Raw genomic sequence first — 15277 nt, forward strand, 5'->3', positions numbered from 1 at the left:
CAATCCTTGTGATGTAGAAAGACCATGGTTAAAGTCTTCATTTCCTGGCTGTTTTTTGCATCCTCTCTCAGGGCATTGTCATTGCATTCAGCACTGCATTCCACTAATGGATGGGACTGGTATTGCATTCACTGACCTCTCTCAGGGGTTGGTTTTAGGTGTGGGAGTCCTTGGGAGTAACTCACTAATTTAATCATTAAAACTGTGCTCATTGCCTTGTGATGTCCATTCTCTGTCTCCTGAAAGTGAAGTTGGTTACACAAAGCCAGCCGAGCACTTCCTCGGGATGTGGACCTCAAAGTGCAGCTCTGTTCCACATGGTGACATCATTTAATAAGTCTCTGTCAGATGGGACTAGTGGAGAGAGTTTCTGGGACTGCCACGGGTACCAGGGCGGGGGAAAGGAAACAGGAGGGAGTTGCCCAGCTTGCACTGGGTGTGCAGTACAGGGGCAGAGGTGTCTCCCAGGCTCTGCTGGTGCCTGTGGCCCTCTTGTGGAGCAGTTGCCTCGCTCATTCAGGGTCAGGATTAGCTCCTCTTTGGAGCAGAGTTCACTGGCTTCTTTTGAGTTTCAGAGTGGCTTTTTTTTGAGAGACAGAAATTTTCAGTTAGGCTGCTCCCCAGAAAGTGGTGTGGCAGCTCCAGTTTTACTGGGCCAGGCCAGGTTTCCTCTTTGACCCTCACAACTGGGTTGGGTCTCAGCTCCTCTGAAGGACCTGGGGGGATGGACAGTGCATGCCTTTTTGAAGATAGGTGGAAAGACTCATTCTCTAAAGATAACTTATCTGTCTGGAGCTGGCCCTTTTATAAATGCTACTCAACAGGTGCATGATGAATCCCCTGGAGAGATTCTACAGTGATCAGATGAAGAACAAAACCACATTATTTCTCTCCACTTCCTATAAAAGGAATTGGAGGTGATGAGGTGATGTCAACACCTATGTTGGAACTATCTGCCTTTGGGTGAACTGAATCCCACCATTGTGCCTGAGGGCTTGGTGAGATCTGAGCAAACTCTGCACCTCATCTCACTCTGAAGAAGAGCCCTTCAAGATAGAGGCCCTGCTGCAAAGAATTAGGTGTTGTTCTTTCGACTACTGCTACATCCATGAGTATTCTTACTCACTATGGGCTCTGAGCCAGCATAACCTGAGTGTTTGTTTAATGCCTAAATGGGAGTGGGATATACTTAAAGTTATTTAGTAAATGCTCTGATGGAGCAAGAGGTGCACAGGAATTAGCTGCAAAGTTGGTTGCAATAAATAGGAGCCACGGTGGAATCTGGCCAGGGAATCTCTCACTCATTTCCTTATCCCAGAGCACTTCACTGAGCTTAATGGGCAAAATATGGTCAAGATTATTCTTTCCATAGTCTAAGTTTTCAACTAAAAATATCTGTAATCCAAGTGCATTTTCCTTTAATGCAGATAGTCTTTGGCTTCTGCCATCTGGGACATGTACAGACCTGGTTACTGATCATGGTTGTTGCATATTTTCCTTTGTTTCCCAATATAAATCTCTGTTTTTTTTTCCCCAATCACCTTCTGTGTCTGAAATTTGAATTAATGCAGGAAGATGTACCATCTTGGCTTTTTGGAATAGGGCAATATTGACTCTTCTAATGTCCAGCTTATTTTCAAACAGTTGGAAAGACTCCCAACACTTTTTGCAGAGACGGCTCAGCCATCCATGCAGCAGCAGCTGAACTGCCATGAATTATAGCCAGATATACTAAAGATTCCTGAAACTGAAGCCATTTTACTCCAGTACCCTGTGTTGCAAACGATGGTAATTCATGCCCAACAGCTTGTGAAGCAGCTGCTGGAGTTGGACGTTTGGGCTGCGGTTTGCCAGCCAGAGAGGTGGTCCTGCTTCTTCCCCACCTCCCCAGTGCAGCTGCCTGCACGTGCCAGAGCTGCAGGAGGGAAAAAGCTGACTAGCACAGAGAGCCCTGACCCACCAGAACTGCAGGAATCATTTTCCTGATGAGTGGGCAAACATATACAACAAAGGGATCCTGTCTGATAAATGGAGGGCTCTGGTTTAATTCTTGTGAGAGCGAACCCAGCTTTCACAGAGCTGTCTCTGCTCCTTGCAGGGCTATGTTGGCCTCAGGTGTCAAGGCTCTGCTGGTATAAAATGAATGGTTATTGCACCAGAGGCCTTCAATCTGCAAGTGAAAATGTGACATAAATGGGTCTAATGAGCAGGGGGCTTGTAATGGGTGACAGCTTAAGAGCTGCACTATGAAAATATGGTCTTCTGTGTCCCATTTTCTTTACTTGGCTTTCATTTACCTTCTCATACATGTGGGGGAGATTAAGAACAGAGCACTTACTACTCTCCAGCATTTGTGCATGGCTGATGCCCTCCCTTTCTACACTACAAAAGAAGCAGAGGCTACCTCAGAGCTCCACTGTGAACTAGCCAGTAGGCTACAAAAATGGCAAGGAGATTCCTGGTTTTCTGCAGTGCTGCAAGTCAGATCAGATGATTTTTATCATCATCTGAAGTCTCAAATCTGTGCATCTGCAAAATAACCAGGGTAGTCTGTGAACTCTTTTGAATGGTACTCTGCATATACAGTGTGTCTCCCTTCCTGATGACTTGTGAGCTTCAATGAAGGGAGCACTGACTCAAAAGGGCCAAATACCAAAATGTAAGCTTTTCTAAATCCTGGAAACTGTCTTTGCTCTCTGCTCCACATCTTGCAGCAGGCACATGAGAATGTTGTGCTTTAATGTGCATCTGGAGACATTTCACATGAGGAAGGAGAAAGAGTGAAGTGTATTTCACTGAGCACTTTGCAGGTGTGAATAAGGCATGAACAGTGTTTAATTGTTCTCATGCCACATACTTGCAGTTACTTTTCCCTTTCAAAGACATTATTTCAAGCTGCCACTAGGTACTCTTTCCTAGAAAGGCCAATTTGGTGAAAAGACTGAAGCTATGTGGTGCCTTCCCACCAATGCCAGAGCAGTTGTTCCTCTGATTTCCAGTCATTCCCCTGCCTTTTCTTCCAGAGAAACACAAACACAAATATTACAAGCTCATATTACTTGCAACTGTTCAGACAAATGCCTTAAGGGGAGCAGTATTAATTTTACCTCTATGAATGCTAGTTTAGGGAGGCTCTTGATGAAAAATGTTGCTACCATATTTTCCAGTAATGAGGGAAACCTGGATCTATCCATGGAGGTTTTTCTTTCAGATACCCTACTAGCCCTGCTCCCATCCCCGTGGGCCCCAGTCACCCTGTGAGCTGGGCAGAGGATCACACTGGAAGAATGGTCTGGCTGTGCAACCACTGAAGCAGGGGATCCCAGCAAATTTCATGGCATGAAGTTCTGGAAGTCTGAAGCCCAAGCTCCTGCTCAAAGCAGGACAACTTTAGTCCAGGTCTGCTGTGATTTTGCCTGTGTGAGTATTGAAAACACCCAAGTGAGAAAACTTTCTGGGCAATATTCTCCACTCTGCCCACACAGTCCAGCCTGAGCCTCCCATACCTGTCCCTGTTGGAATTACCCAGTCAGGTAGCTGCTGACCTCTGTTAGATCATCCCTTAGACTCCTTTTGATCAAAGTGAACAAGCTCATCTCCTCCTGGAGTTTTCTTTACCATGCTAAGTCTTCATCTTTCTGGTTTAGAAGTTTAAAAAGAATCTCTCTATCTATATTTTGTTGCTATTCTGCTCATTAATGTTAATGTAATTAATTAAATTTAAATAATGGTTAACTTGTCATTCTCATTGGTAATTTTGATAATTATGTCATGACCCCTAGTAGTACATAAAGATACACATTTGCAGTATATAAAGGCCCTTGCCCAATTTATGTAGGCAAGTAATAGAAGCATAGTATGAACTGCTTTTGTGATACCCTTAATGACCGAGAGACTTCCTCTTAAAACACCTCCCACTTGCAAAAACATTAAAAGTGGGTTTTACAATAGGTATTAGGTATTTATGTTGAATTCACCTCCTGGAATGTAGAATTTGTAGAAGTGTCTTAAATTTTTTCTTTACAGATTTCAGTTCAACATTGAGATGCCCATTGTAATGACTTAGCAATGAGATGTCATTAGCTGATCCACTGCCAACCTTCCATTCAATAATTAGCCTCCCCGCATAACATTTTTGCTTGATCCTATCAAGCTTCTATTCACTTTGATTGGATAGAATGTTCATTGGCAGATGCTAAGAGGAGGCCCATAATTCTATTTATGTTCATCCCTTAAATTATTTCTGCAATTTAAGTGATCTAATAATTTCAGTTCTCTTTCACCCATGATTCTAGCTTAATTTAGTAAATTCTTATGCTGTATTTTGTAGAAAAATTGAAGACTTTCACTCCTGAAATGAGCTGCTCTATTTTTACTGGTAAGAAAACATTCCGTAGATTGAAAGGTATTCACAACTTTTTAATGATTAAGAATATTAAAGTTTAAACCAGCCATAAAAAAATAGCCATTTTTTTAAATAGAGTAAGAACAAAATCTCCCAGGAAACCCCTGCAATATGAGGAGCTGTGCTCCTTGAAGTGTTTCTCATCTGATCAGGTGAAGATGTGCATTGCAGTAATATCTGTATCTGAGCTCATCAGACCCTCTTTATACCCAACAAATAGCATCAGACATGTCTGTGATGCAGTTCTTGTCATCACAAAGAACCTGTAGTTCTAAAGTAGCTGGTGTGAGCTGTTATCTTCTCTCCGGTGTCATAAAGGGATATCATTTGTCCACATACATGCACCAAGTGCCATTTGAGATGCTGTGCTGCATTTGCCAACACCTGCAGGGGGCTGGCAGATACAGTGTAGGACCAAAAGGAAACCTGCAGCCTTTTGGAACTGCAGCTGGAGACAGGCACCTTAGGTGGCCCCAGGTGCCTGTGTTAGGGGACTGGATCAGCACAGCCCGCATCACTGTGGTCCACAGTGCTCTGGGATATCAGCTTTGGAGATCATGCTTGACCTCTGGCACTGCTCCCGGAGGAACTGGACACCTCATGGGTGCAGTGCCATGTCATCCAGCCCTGTGTAGATCTCCTGTGTGCCCTGGAACACATCAAACATGGCACAGTTACATTTGTTCAACAAAATCAAGTCCTGGAGCAGACTGCTAGGTGAGTGCAGTACTAGTGCACATGTGGACAGCTAAACTTCTGCCAATGGATCTGGAGGTGAATTCTACTCCAAAAGTTAGGTACCTCCAATTTGCAATCTTTGTCACTGATGGTTATTATTTAGGGTCAGGTACAATTGACATCCTCACACTGGCCTTGCTTCAGAAGGTGTCTGTTTGCTAGTAGAGCTCAGTGCAATGTAGCAGTGCTGACATATCCATTCCACTGGAGAGATGCCTGCAGTCATTCTTGGGTGGTGACTCACTGAAAAACTCCCACAGTCGAGACTATTTGTCCGTTCTAAATTAAACATCTTACAGTAAGAACAGAAATCCTCCCTTAGGATCTTCTGGAGCCTCTTGCATGGAAAGGTATGTACGACTAGTCAGCTTCATACCTGGGAAGGGCTCTCAGGGAAGACAGAGGGACTATTTGTAGCCCTGGTTGAGCAGGAGTGTTGGACAGATGATCCTCAGAGGTCCCTTCCAACCTCAGCTGGCCTGTGATTCTGGGATCCAGAACTGGACTCTGCCAGCCTGCAGTGGGGTCAGTACAGCTGAGGTTTAAAATAGGGTACCCACATGAATAGTTTCTGAATCAGGATTCATAAAAGCCCAAGTGGAACATAAGGTTTCCATGAACTGGTATAGAAGGGGCAAGAGAGATCCTGCTGATTTCACTGAGACTTCCATATCCACAGAGCAGTTAGTAATGCAAATGCTTGTTTGGATCTGGATCTGAGATCAGAAAAGATGACAGCTGGAGCCTACCTATCTCTTGCTAATACTGTTTTTATCCATCACTACTAAATTAGTTTCTACATTAAAGCTGTTTTTACGTTTTTTTTTTCTCTCTCAGATTTTAGCAGTTTATTACTAAATCTTGCTCTTTTGGGATAATCCAGTCATCAAAATGAGGTTTAAAACTGAGATTTAGCACAGAGCTTAGTGCAATCCATGTCTGACTATTGTGTGATATTTAAAAAAACGTTTCTTCTGAAGTGCATGGGACTTGCTGTGCTAAAAACGCCAGGACAGTGATTGTAGAAGCCTAGAAGATAAGGGAGCTAATGTGTATGTCTCAGACACTGATAGCTGAATGGCTGTGGGCCCAGCCCAGGGTTGTTGGTATTAACTAACAGGGGATGTAGGTAATACCACACTGCAAGAAAGAACAGGATGTGGCTGGAGATAGGGCAGCACTTTTCTGGGACAAAAGTCCTTGATCTGTCTCCTGGAGATAAGCACAAGGCAGTGCAGCACAAGTGCAGGAATGAGGTTGAGAAGAGGGCATGGACTGTAGGGGGGATCGAGACCACCTAAAGCCTGCCAACCCATTTCCAGAAAGGTCTGGAAAAACAGACTGCACGTGGTAACTATTTTGCATAGAAAGTGAAAAACTTATTTCCAGGGTGGGGAAAACCTGTCTCTACAAGGGTACTCCCAGAAAGCCCAGAGCACTTGCTCCATGTGTGTGCCCCAGGACCCTGGACACCCCAGCTGGATCGAGCTGGAGCCACATCTGGTGATCTCTTTTTCCCTCTTTCTTTTATTTGTCTCTCCCCCTTTTTAATTCCCCTTTCTTTCTTTCTCTCTCTCTCTTCCTTTCACCCTACCCCATTATCCAAAACCTACTGCTGCGTGCTTAGATAGGAGATCACAGACTAACATATCCATGCCAAGTGTGGAATGTACTAATGGAACTTTATAAGCTTATGTGGATCCTGAGTTCTGTTGTTCCTTTTGACCACAAGCATCTATTAATCTTGCATGGTCCCTTCCCCTTAAAAGTGGGGTGTCACAGTGAGCTAACGGACCACTGCTCTGAGCCAGGATAGCAGCCCCAAGACAATTTTTGACCAGCTCACTGAGATCCTTTGTATATCACAATTATGGCTTAATATAAAAATGTGATTTGTGTGTGGCCCTTTAGTCTGTTTGTCACTTTGGCTTGCACACAGCAGGCAGAAAAGACCAGTGTCATCTGCATTTGATCCACAGCAGATTGTGTGGGGTCTAACACTGGTCTGGAACCCTGGAAGTAAGGTGTGGTTTAGTGGAGAGACTCCAATGAAACAGACACTGCAGACATAGAAGTAACAAAGAAAGTTAATAAATTAATTCTGATAAATTGATAAATTCATTCTCTTCAGACAAACCCTCCAAATTAACAGGTACCATCATTAATACACCAATTGTATTAAGAAGTCATAAATAATGACTTCTTAAATAAAAGGGTGCAGAAACAAAACTAATGCAATTGGAATATTGACACAGTTTCACCTGATAAGTTTTTCATGTTAACTTTTATAACACTAGTAACATCAGTTGGTTTGGATGAAACACCCCTGTATGAACAGTGAAACTGTCTGCCTGGGGAGCCTCCTTCATTGGGGAATTTCACAAATAGGTCAGAGAAAGAAGAGCTGGGAGGCTTCTTATGCAGGATTGCTTCTACTTCAGTGTTGAGTCTCCTGGGTTTGTGAAGCCTCTCAGGGAAAGTCACTGCAGTCTGCAAGCGTTTTTGAGCTGTGGTATTTCTTTGAATTGAGGTATTTGGTGGTGCTGGAGCCCCCAGACTGATAACCCAGTGAAGGTCAACACAGTTGGTTTCTAAGTCCTGTCACAGTCTTGATATTTAATGAATAAAAATTGAGTTAAACATTAAATATTCTTTTATTTTACTGCCATTAGACTTGAAGATTTACAGTAGCATGCCATTTTCATCATTTTTTCCAGTAGTTGTTTGTATACTTCAGTATACTTTTCCAGTTCTGCTTTTCTACACCACTTTCTCCATGTTATACTTCTGTAATCATAATACCACACTGATGATATTAGTTTTGATTAGTCAAATTAGGATATGAGCATGCAACATCCAGAGGAGCTGTGAGCAAGAGTACAAATGTGAGCACTACAACTGAATTCAGCAGGGCTCTTTCACATTAAGTACCCTGGAAGCTGTCTGGAATCTAATGCTGAGCCTGAAAACAGTTTGACCCCATGGTCTGAGCTTTTCCTAAGGATTCTACAGCCTCAGGGGTCACACTGGTTTCAGGGGACCTGCCTGAACACGGGGATCTCCAGGCAAATGCTGGGCAGTGGCAATGGGCTCTCATGAAGAGGGGAAACTGAGGAAGGAGTGTAATCCTCTTCTCAGACAGAACTACTTCTAAGTAATATGCAAAATCCATTTTGTCTGAGCTTGGTGTGCTTATGGCAAGGGGGTTGCAACTAGATGATCTTTAAGGTCCCTTCCAAGCCATTCTATGATTTGTTCTGATTCATTTTATGATTCTGTGTTTCGATGACAAGAGACTGACTTTTTCTGCAAGCTGTGTACCCTTTCCCTGGCACTTCTGCTTTCTCTTTTACCTTGTCATGCTGGTAATGTTTTTTAAAGGTGCATCCATTGCATTTCTGTTTCCTTTGATCTCTCTTTTTGTTGCTTAAACATGCATGTTTACAGAAGAATAGCAAGTAAAACTCGTTTGCCTTTTGTATGTGCTTCTCTTTTGGGTGATGGCATGCGCTAATTTTGGGCTGGCAGTGGCTATTATTTCAGCTATCCTGTCCTATAAAAGAGTCTAACTTTTTTTCTTACAACTCCTAGAAGATCATGAAATTGTTTCCACAGACTTTTCATCTAACACATAATACCAAGGTTAAAAAAATCAATATTTGCTGCTTTATTGAAATATAGAACAATATAAAAATTTATTAAATTTTTCCTTTTGTAAATTCTTTACTGCATTACAGCTCTTATGGAAGTTAATATACCTAATAGGCCTATTACAGTGTATAAATTCTAAAACTTATTTAAGTAGTATAATAAAATATAGTAATACTGATAATATCTTGGAATTTGCAACAAAACCCCTTCATCACATTCAGTTTAAGAAGTGTTCACTATTCTTAGATTTATTGTAGGTGTTTATAGCTCTTTGTGAATTTCTGTGGAGGGAAGGTGGTTATTCCTGCTTTGCTGATACCACAAAATGCAAAAGTTTCTCAGGGTTTCTTAGAGGTTCCACTTCATTTTTTAACATAATTCCTAATTTGTGCTGGATGTAAAACTGAATATTTTGTTTTATTTCATTATTGCTTGGGACTCAGTTTGCTCTGATTGATACTGCTGGCATTTCCAAAGTCCAAATTACAGAGTAGAGAGAAATATTTACAGTGCTGAAGGGATGATGGATTTTGCTCTGACTCATTTGAAACAATTTTCTTTGCCCTGAAATCTTAGATTAGAAATGGTGATCTAGCTAATTCTCCTCAGGAACTGAAATCAGTGAGTTGTCCTGATTTATGCTTGTGAAAGAGCTTCCATGAGCCCTTGCAATGAGCAAGAGGAAAGTTCCACCATCCAGGATTAGTTCAAAAGCAAACTGCAGTAGTGAGGGGATTTGTCATCATCTAGTTCCAGAGACCTTTTGGAGGTCTCCCGAGGTACATTAATTTTATCTATTAAAATTATGGGATAGGGAAATTATCCAGAGAAAAAGTCACTGTCCCTCCATTCTAGTGAGAGAAATCACCAGCTGCAGAGGGAGGATCCAGCAGTCAGTGATAGCAATAAGCTTTTGTTCCTGGTGAGATCTTCTACCTGTTCCTCACCAGGATAGCATCACTGATTTTCTTGCTCTTGACTTATTATGCGGTGGTTTCTGTCTTGTGTTGCCTCCTGTTCCCATAAACTGCAGAAAAGGAGAGAGCTGGAGGCTGTTGCTTCTGGTTCCTTCTTTCTGGACACCACGTTGAGTGGTGGTGTCCAGAGACCTGGAAGAGACCTTTGATATGGCAGTTTTCTGCTGCTTGGTAGTTTGTCTGCTGCTGGAAAAAAATTAATGAAGGCAAAGCAGATTTGAACTGTGTGCAGCACTACCTGTGGGCTGTGCATGTGGAAGCAGAGCAGCTCAGCTGGGCATGGCAACATGCAATCTGCCATCAGATGGGACAGATTCTGGAGTCTCAGGAAGGTCAAGATCTGTCCCCAGGGGACCTCAGGAGGTTGTGTCTGCACCGTGGCATGGCAATGGGACAGCATGTCCTGGCTTAGTGCTAGTCTGGATGGTCTGGCTGGCCTAGACCCCTCTGTCAATGACAGGCTGCAATGTGAGCTGCTGGGATGGGGTCTTGAGGTCTTGTCTCTGAGGGATTCACAACCCAGCTCCATTTCACCCACCAAGGGAGCTGAAGGATGTCAGATGATTTGTGTGAGCTAAAAAACGAGTGTCAGCTTACTGCATGGTCAGTGGTTAAGTTTTCACATGTCCCTGCAGGGAAAGAGCTGTTAAGTAGATGAAAGGGGACTCTTTCATGGGATGTCTTTGTATCCATCTACATTGCTTCTCTCTGGTTTTGTTGGCAAACTGCTTTCTCTCCAGTGCTTGTTCTACTTCTCCATTTATAATTTTATGCTTGACTTAATATATATTGTTCTTTCAGAATGAACACTATCTTTTTGTTCCTTATTTTTCTTTCAAAAGGCAGTTGGAGGCCTAAGGGACAGTAACAATGTGCTTGTAAAGTTCTGGAGGAGAAACAGTCCCAAGCCAAGGAAATGGTTGCCACAGAGACTCCTCAAGTCCTTATGGGAATAGAAACTGCTTCATCTCCCTGGAACTACCAAGGGAGAATTACTGTGCTCCTGCTTCCGTGAAAAGCTGGCACACTTCAGTATTTCTATGTACATCAAGTCACAAGTGGTTCTGTTTGGTCTGTATTTTTAATTGCTGGAGTAGAAATAAGCTTACCTCTGATTTAGGAGGATCCCCAGCTGGATAGAAGCCCCACTCTCCCAGGCAAAGAACCCACCAATGGCCTTTCCTCACTGAGCCACTCTTCCAGGGTCGGGAGCAGGCAAACATTTACACACCTGGTTAGCATAAGTCTGCAAAAAGGCTCCTTTTTTCAGGCTGTTGTTCAGTTTCGTTAGTCCCAGACTTGGCTGTCTGGAGTAATGCATTATCGATCTTCCCCATACCTGCAGTTAGAATTTATTATTGCAACTGTTGCCTTGCTGACTTGTCCATTTGTAGTGCCACACATGACACATGATTTTGAAGGACAGCAACAGCCCAGCTGGGAACACATGAGAGCTACATTTGCAGCAGTACAGCTGACACAGAAGTAGTGACACAGCCAAAATTAAATCACCACTCCAGGAATACTTGGCAGCCCAAGCCCAGATTGGAAATACCCAACAAGTTTGCTGACATCACAGGTACCTTTTTGTTGTCCTAAAAAAACTCCAGAATGATGTGGAATCTCCTGTCATAAAATGTGACATTCTTCAAAGTGTTGTTCCGTGATTCATTTGTTTTGGATGTGGTAACACCCCTCTCAGTGTACTACACACTCATTAATTTTCTCCCAGTGGAGAATTTCCATCTTCTTTGTAATTATTTGGGGATGAAAAAAAAAAAAATCCAGTTATGCCATTTAGTAGGACAGCTATTAGGGAAGACTGAGACTGCAGGGTTTTAGCACTGTGTGATCTAAAGGCTGTCAGTGTCAGTGAGTTCATTGGCTTATTTGTGCAACAAATTCAACCTTCTATCCTATTTAGTTTTAGAGGTGATATCACTAGTGAATATACTTCCAGGACTATGGTAAAAGTGACTTTCAGAAGAGTGTCCTTCTGAGAAAGGTTTCATCACATAAAAGCTCACTATCTGCAAAAGCTGCTACCCTCTTCTGCCAGTGTTGGGTGTGATCAGTCTTCATGCCTAACTCTGTGAAAGCTGGGTGTTACTTTCTGACATGTTGGTTAATCTTGGAGTCTTCTAATGGGGCAAGGCACCAGAAGAGACCTGGCATTGGGATCCATGTGCTCCTCTGTGGGACTCTGCCCCATCACAGTGACCACTACACTGTTTCCTCTGCGTAATGCAAGTGAACTTCTGAGCATTTAAAGTTTGTTTTTATAATTTGAAAATCCTTTCCCAGCATTTATAAGCACATTTGGTGGCAAGAAGTATGGGTGGAGATTAGGTCTTCTGTTGCAAGGAAACTGATTTTCCTTTCTAAACTGGAAAGGAAAAACTACCCTTTCCAAGTGAAATTCCAGGAAAGCAGATAAATGAGAAAAAGTGTTTGGTCTGAACTTAAGCATTTGTTACTTTTGTAACTGAGTTTTGTTCAAAAGTCCATTTCAGGAGAAAGAAAATAAAAACTGTCATTCCAAAAGGACCAAATAGAATACATGAACTTCACAATGTGTTCAATTTATTTCTAGGGCAAATGCTATCAGAATAAACAGATTTTTGAAAATGCATAAATTATGACAAACCCTGATTTTTTTTTGGCCCCCAGAATTCTTTAATGAGATCTCATTTACCAGCTAGTACTGTAAGTGTACACTTGGGCTGAATATCCGGGCAGACCTTCTGGAATGTGCTTACCAAATGCACCTGTAGAGCCTAATCCTGAATTCAAAGCAAGAAAACAGTAGCAGAGTTATATCATACTGAGATACTTTGTAAAAAAACCTGTTTACTGTTTTAAAGGAGGGTTTAAAACTGTTTTCAGCTGCTATGAAGGCTGGATCCTCCTCCTTTTCAAATTTTTTTTGGGACTGTTATTCTCCAGGTCCATCTTGTAACTTCCTGAACCGACTTACATGGCTGCAGTAGAGCAGAGATTCTACAGCAATTTCATTTTTATTGAAGAACAGAGATGGAAAATTTAAGTAAGAGAACGAATAATTCCATTTCTAGCGGAGTATGCTGTGTCTGTTATTGTGGTGTTGCATGTGATACATGATGTTCTCTCTGTATAACTTTTTACAGGGATTTTACTACAGATTCCTCAGACTGCCTGTCAGAAGCCAGTATGAGTCTGAGAGACAGGAAAATGGGGTTTAAGTCAGCTGGATAAACATGGTCAGGACTCTGTCATATCTGGTGCTTTGGGTAGGTTGAAATTGTGGTATGGAAGCTGCAACTTGACTGCTTCTTTTTGTGAACAGAGTGGATCGCTACTGCAAGTATGAACATAGCCTTAGGAGTATGTAAAATTCAACAGTATTTAATTCTGAAATTTCATGGGTTTTGTATTTTAATGTCAAACTTCTCCTAATTTTCTTAATGTTTGTGCATGTGTGTGTATGTGAACTACAAGTAGAATGTCAGCAGCAGCAAGGCCAGATTTTAGCTTTGGTAATCAATTTTGAAAATGATTATTTATTTTGTAGCATCTGAAAATAAATTAGGTTCTTGAAAAGAAATTGTATGGAAAAGGAGATTACAGTGCAATGAATGATTTGACAGTTCAGCGAGAAGAGAGGGGAAGAAAATGGGTTATGGAAATTGGAATATATGGTTACTGAAGCTAGTGTGGGTGGCTAGAAATAATTTTGCATGTGAAGTGTATGTACAACCCTTTTCTGAAAAGCATGTGAAAAGACTGAATTTTTATTTTAAGTGTAAAGGCTTCTCTCAGAAATGGTATTTGAGATCTGTAGATGAACAAGAACTCAGAATTATTTATTGAGGAAAAGATTTTTGGAAAAAGTGAAGCAAAATGTACTCCTCATGATCAGTCATCTTTGTCTGACTCTGGAGCTTTTGTGTCTTGCAGTGGCATTTCTCCTTTTCTTTATTGGACAAATATGTGAGTTGCTGAAGCCAGTTGGAATATTCCTTTGGAAATACTGCTTGAAAAGAAATCACTTAATTTTCAAAATAAAAACTGAGGAGAAAAATTCCTGGTTTTAGTCAAACAAACAAACAAAACCATGTAAAGGCCAAATAATTATTTCTCTTTGGCTTATGATAATTGTAGGTCTGAATGCTTTTGTCTGTGAATTGGGTTGAGAGCCAAAGATTTCTCTTGCTTCAGTCAATGAAACCTGGATCTTATTGTGTAAAACAAAAAAGAGAAATCTTTCTCTGGACTATTTTTGACAGTACAAATATTTGGATTTCCTAATAATGCAAATTCCTATGCATTCTCTACAGAAATGGGTGGACATAGTCATGCAAACAGACAACCTAGGAACAACTGTGAGTTCAGAGTTTGCCTAACATCATTAATTTCTAATCAGACAAATTCCTTTACTTTACTGCAAGATGTGATTTGGATGTCATAAAGACCATAAAACGTGGTGCAAAACCTCTCAGCTGTTTCTTTTTCATTTTGGACATGTTGAGATGGCTTTTGAATTTCAGTGGGCTGAAGTAAAGGAGACCTTTATGTGCAGAGCTCTTGGGTATGTCTGGTCTGCCTAAGCCAGGCAATATTAATTGTATGGGAGGAAATTGAGATTCTTTGCCCATTTAGACATCATTCATCATTTTCAGAATTAAGCATCCGAGCAGTTCTCACATGAAAGTTAAGCAAGGGAAGGAGACTCAGCTTAATAGTATGTGATTGCAAGATAATGAAAGGTGCTGGGGCTTTCTTAATTACTAGAGATTTATCTGCCTGCCTGGTAAGGAGATCTCTGCCATCCAAAGTGCTGAGACAGATGGCCCAACAGTCTGCTGGGAGTGCAGTGCCATTCCCATGGGAATGGTGGACTGATGGATCTTACTAAGGCAAAGAGAAGGGCTGTGTGTGCCTGGGGGTAGGGTTTGCAGGTTTGAGCCAGTCTGGGCAGCAGGTTAGCTGTGCATGCCCCTGGAAGAGATGGAGCTTGTGAGCCCTGGAAGCGTGGCTGTAGCGCTCCCTGCATGCATTCCAGTGCATCCAGAGGGTGAGGCAGGACCAGATGCAGGCTCACCAGCACCATAGGAAGTAGGAAGGCAGAGCTTATGGGGCTGAGGTGCAGGGACAGCAGGGCTATCTCAGTTTGGAGAGGTGCACCTCACTTATTGACTGCTGGATAAATCTCTGCTCAAGCTGAGGGGTAGGTCCAAGATTGAGATCACCCCACACCCTTGGGGCAGTGCCTGTGACTTAGCTGCCCTGGAAGAATAAAAATTTTACTTCTATGACTATTATACCTCAACACACATATAGCTGAAAGGTTGAAGCTTCTGTTTCAGATGTTTGTTCTTCTCTTGATTAATTATACAGCCTTGTAATGACTGATTAAGCAAAATAACCATTTAACACACCTGGCCAGACTGAGACAGTTGCTGAGGTGCAGCTCTTAGCTGTGTCTCCAGTACAGCTGTCCCATGTTTGAAGGTGCGAGGGCCACATT

General features: G+C 42.0%; 1 long non-coding RNA gene across 1 annotated transcript in view; it reads left to right on the plus strand.

Moving 5' to 3' along the window:
• Positions 1-432: 432 nt before the first annotated feature.
• The window catches only part of LOC137469225 (uncharacterized), a 46651-nt gene continuing 31806 nt past the window's right edge, over positions 433-15277 (plus strand). The window contains exon 1 of the long non-coding RNA XR_010996409.1: positions 433-5493. This is a non-coding gene — a long non-coding RNA (uncharacterized lncRNA). The remainder of the gene's footprint in view (positions 5494-15277) is intronic.

This window comes from Anomalospiza imberbis, chromosome 1 (genome assembly GCF_031753505.1).
Source record: "Anomalospiza imberbis isolate Cuckoo-Finch-1a 21T00152 chromosome 1, ASM3175350v1, whole genome shotgun sequence".
In the NCBI taxonomy this organism is placed as follows: Eukaryota; Metazoa; Chordata; class Aves; order Passeriformes; family Viduidae; genus Anomalospiza; species Anomalospiza imberbis.